The sequence below is a fragment of the Cyprinodon variegatus genome, unplaced genomic scaffold (assembly GCF_000732505.1).
Source record: "Cyprinodon variegatus isolate N-32 unplaced genomic scaffold, C_variegatus-1.0 Scaffold272, whole genome shotgun sequence".
In the NCBI taxonomy this organism is placed as follows: domain Eukaryota; kingdom Metazoa; phylum Chordata; class Actinopteri; order Cyprinodontiformes; family Cyprinodontidae; genus Cyprinodon; species Cyprinodon variegatus.
Window position 1 is genome coordinate 176116 of NW_015150725.1, and position 5050 is coordinate 181165.

The 5050-nt window shown below is 40.0% G+C and overlaps 1 long non-coding RNA gene across 1 annotated transcript in view; it reads left to right on the top strand.

The window, feature by feature from the left end:
- Positions 1–2374: 2374 nt before the first annotated feature.
- Positions 2375–5050, top strand: part of LOC107089926 — a 42294-nt gene continuing 39618 nt past the window's right edge. The window contains exons 1-2 of the long non-coding RNA XR_001481454.1: positions 2375–2655; positions 2780–2842. This is a non-coding gene — a long non-coding RNA (uncharacterized LOC107089926). The remainder of the gene's footprint in view (positions 2656–2779; positions 2843–5050) is intronic.

Genomic DNA, 5050 nt, shown 5'->3' on the forward strand with positions numbered 1-5050 from the left:
AGACGATTAAAGGAAGCCGACTTTCATGCTTTAAACATAAAGTCGTTTCAGAGCAATGAACAACCTGGTAAAGTCAGAGGAAAGGACCAGAGGACAGGAAGCTGAGAGTCTGATGTGTCCTAGTCCTTTCTGCTCTCACAGATTCATTTTTTTGTGGTTTCGGTCGTTGTAGCTTATTATTGAGGGTTTGGAACAGACACGTCCTCCTCTTCATCTTTATTTATTGCAGTGTGTAAAGGGGAATGTTTTAGCCCCTCAATAATGATGACAGCTTTTCCACAAATTACTTTTACCTTCCTGCTATAAAATCTGTTTGCATGACTTCAGGAGAATAAAACAACCAGCTTGTTTAGGGTTATTTCAGTTGGATCACTGCTCTGTTTGAAATATTCTATTATCCGTCGGCCCAAACGCCAAACAGAAATAAATAAACTGAAACCGTCACAAATCTCTGAAGAAACAAATCTAAGTATGTTTTTTGTTTGTTTATAGGTACAAAATAGAAGTAAAAAATATGAATTATGGATCCGGAATAATGTGCATAAAAAGGTTGGTGTGAAATGGTGCTGGGATTAGCTGAGCGGTTTGCAAACGGGAAAAAAAAAACTCCTCACAGCAATGGCTATAGCATCAAAATAGAAAGAAGGGTTGTACCATCTTACTGATAACCGTAGGGGAGCTCAATGCAACACGAGCTGGTACAGTCTGTGGGGAGAGGAAAGCTGGACAAGAACTTTATCACATCAAAAAAGCCTTTTCTCTGGTTGAAGGAGATGAATATAGATATTTCTGCAGAAAAAGTCTGAAGGCTTTCTAAGAATGCCACTATATAATAATATATGAACAAGAATGATGTTAGCACATATTTTAGAGAGCGCTTCTGGTCAAAATTAAATCCAGTGCTTTTTTCTAATTGCTATAATTCATCCCTCATGCTACGTTCAGACCGCAAGCAGCCGGAGCAGCGAAAACACATGAGCTGCTTCATTTCTGATGCTTGTACCAGTTTAGTTCTGACGCGCCGCTGAAGCATCTTTGCTGCTCTAGCTTCATGGGGGGAAGTGGGTCTGATGCTCGGTGGGCGGAGCTAATCTATCCTTTCATTGCCTGGAACAATGGCAGCTATATTAGCTGTGATCAGCGGGTAAAAAGTAGTTTGAATCTATTTTGAAGTGAGAAAGTCCTCCTGAAAACATGGTCTGTGCACCTTTTGCTGCGCCTTGATGCACGTCAACCATTGACTTTAGTGACAATGCCCACGTGCATGGCAGCTGGATGCTGGAATACATCGGGTAAAAGTGAAAAAAAGAGTTATTCCACCTTTCTGATTCCTGATCCTCCGCGGACGGGTTGGTCGTTGGATCGCCAACTTGAAGAGGGAGGATTTGCCATCGAACTTCTGGCCAGAGAAAAAACCCGTAATATGTAGCCAACATTTGGAAGAAGAATGTTTTCAAGATGACTTGGATAATAGCGCGTTGTGACAAACACCAGATACAGCACTGGGACTTGATCAACAGCCGATACCGCACCGTGACAATGTCACTAACCAGTAGGTGGCAGCAGTGTTCTTTGACAAACATGGATGCCTCCAGTAAAGCACATTCACATGAAAATTACTCTAAATTATAAAATAAATAAATAATTTATTGAACAGGATGGAATCATTTCAGATTTAAAGAACTTTCACAAGTTTGAATTCTGAATATGAGCGACTTTTCCTTTAATACCAACCGCTGCTGACTGCAAACAGGGCAAGTCGTCCTTATATTTGATTAGCCAGGAGCCTTTGGGGCGATTTGGTTTGGAGTAAATTTGGTCCCTTATTGTTGCAAGCAAAGAACATCTTTTTAAAGAAAAAAAAAACATTATTTTGATTCCAGAAATTTAATTTTAATTAATTAAGTCTTTGAGAGAAACTCTACTGTTGTCTCAGTCTTTGTGATTCATTTATTTATTTTTTTGTTTTGTTATTATTATTTTGTTATATTTTGTTTTTTCTCATAATTTAATGATTTTATATTTCCATTTTTTCTCTTTTTCTTTAAAATTTCTTCACAAATTTTATAATTTGAAGACGCGTTCTTCTCATTTTTATTTAATATTGTTTGTTTTATATCATAGCATTGAAATGCTGCTGAATATCCTTTTTTCTTTCAATCAAAATTTCGGTTTGCTTGTATTCTTTATTTAAGTACAAGTATATCAAAGTAGACTAAAATGTACATCTGACTCCTTCCTGTAGTTTAATACTGAGTATTTTATCCCACAGCTTCCCGTTCCTGCACTCCATACATCAGATGCATCGGATGGATGTCACTATTCCTTTTTCTAACCTTCCTAAAGTTCTAAACACTCTGAAATGTTGCTTGACAAAAAGAGTATTTGTAGCATCAAAGTCTCTGAGAAAATAAACCTAGGAAGAATGTTTTATCAGAGCACCAAAGAGGGTTAGTCACAGGTTTTTCCCAGGGTTAACCATCTGCAAATGGTCGGCGTGGCAGATTAGAAGTGAAGGGCGTGCTCCTGGGCGAGAGAGGAGAGAGTAGATGAGAGAGCGGCCCTAATGCGGCATCTCATTACAACCTCTGTCAGGATCCCTCTATTCTACCATCATCTCCCCTTAACTTGGTAAAAGCCCAACTGTCGCTTCGAGTGAGTGTGCCGCCAAGGAGGCATTTACAAATAAATGAAAAATGTCAGACTTGATTTCACTCCTCTCGGACTGCGGCGCCTCAGCTTTGTCACAAACTGTCTTTGTTGTTCTGGTCTCTTGCAGGTCCACCTCCTGGTCGGCGGGGATAGGTTCTGGCAGGTTCAGGCCCTCTGTTTGTCTCCCAGGGTAAGCTTGCAGACAATGACCTTCCCTTTATGTTCCTGAAACACTGATTCCTTTTTTTCCCGCTCTGCTTCTCTTATCCTTGAATGGCGTTTGCTGAGCTGGTAGGAAGTTAGAGCTGGTTAGCTATGACTGGAAAGAAAGAGCTAGTAAAATGGCGTGGAACGCCGCTCACAAAGAGTCAACATGGCATCGTCTTTAACCCTTGGCTTTGTGGTTCGCCCTGAGATGCCCTCGCTATCGCTGCCACCTCCACAAAGGCAAGAAATTAAAGACACACTGCACCTTTTTGATCGCCGATGCTTTCTCTGAATCGTTTATATACACGTTTGAAGGGGAGCAGATTATACACCTTATTCTGGACTTTAGATCTATGCTTTTCGCTTCCTCAGAAAAAGACGGTATATTTAATTTTCTTTGTTGAAGAATCGATCTTTTCATACCCTTGAGCAGAGCATTCGAATATTACTGTTTCTGCACTAAAAGGTTTAATTATAGCTGTTTTTTTATTTTGCCGATAATCAAAAATCAGTCGGGCGAAAAAAATTATGTTTCGCTTAACATTTTTAAAAATCGGAGAATTTTCAATCAGAATTTACATCGGATACTTTTTTTGCAAATAAAAATTCACGTGCAAGTACAGCTGCCTTAAAATGGTTTTTTAAACCAACAGTAAATCCTTTACATTTTATATTTTCATTTGTAAAAACAAAAGCCATTTGTTCTCTAAGCCATTTGAACTGTTTTTTGTCTGTTTTTTCATCTTTACGATAGGATAGAATTCAAAATAGGCTTTACTATGCTATATGATGAATATTCAAGTAAGCTATATGGTGAAACATTTTCTAACACATATTTTACTGTTTCTATAAAAGGCTTCTGTGGAGGTTTACTGATGCTGATGCTGCAAAATCAATCACTGCTTTGTTTACATCATGTGATGCTTCAAAAGTCTAACATGGTCATGGTGTGAAAAGGTCTGTCTGTCTGTCTGTCTGTCTGTCTGTCTGTCTGTCTGTCTGTCTGTCTGTCTGCCATCTTTAGTCAATTATTGGAAAACAAATGTGCAGCAGAAAGATGTTTTCACTCACCTGCTGCTTCCTTGAACCGTCTCCTTGAAGTGAGCCCGGTATGTTCTACTAGAGGTCCTGGTGAAATGCCGTTACTTCTAGCAGTTTTAGTGGAGTTCAGACGCCCCATGCAGACACTTTGTAATGGGCCGTTAAGCTTCTTTAGTAACACTTTAAAGACTGTGAGTGGCGGGTGGGAGGCTTTATGTGTGGGTTGGGGGTCTGTTTGAGGTTTGTAAAGGCAGGACGCCTCAGCATTTAAAGATGTTAATGATGCATGTCGCTCACTGAGGAGCCAGCGAACTGCAGCCAGCTGCTTTCTGTAGAGGAGATTAGAACTTAAGATGCTTTTTGGTTCCTTGTTTCATACGAGTGTACCTTTTTTTGCAGGGTTTCAAAGTCACAGGATAAACACTGTATTTTGGGTAATAGCCTCTTTGAGGCATTAGTGGGGACTCAAAGTTCCAATCACCCTTTTAGACACCAAGACTCTCTAAATAAACCTTTTTATTTACTGCTGCCTCTTGGATTAAGCTTTTTTTCATGCTTATATATGATTTTTAGATTTTGGAACAAACACCGGGTATAAAAATGCTAGATGACCTATTCACAGCAGTCACATTAGCAGCAATCATAAGGATGAACCTATCCTGTCTGTGAAGGCGAATTCCTTTGGATCTTTTTGTTGCAAACAAAAGACTTTGGCTTGATCCAAATGCAGCTAAAAGTAGCTCCTACCATCTCTTCCTTCACTATTCATAAGGTAATAACCTTTATCCACATTCACACAAGCATGGCCCATGGTTTATACATGTGATGGGAAGTCTGCATGAAACAAAATGGCTCTAACCACAGAAACACCAAGCTTTCACACCATGTGAAGTCTTCGCTCACAAGCAAGCAACAGCACACTTCTTGGACAGCTTTATTATTCTATGCCCTTTCCTTATTCTCAAATCAAATTACAGAAATACTTTAAATATCCATCAATTTTCTGTCATGCTTTATCCAAGTTGGGGTGGCGAGGGGTGGTGGTGTCCATCTCCAGCTGTCTACGGGTGAGAGGCAGGGTCCACCCTGGACAGAGAGGCGGGGTCCACCCTGGACAGAGAGGAGGGGTCCACCCTGGACAGAGAGGTGG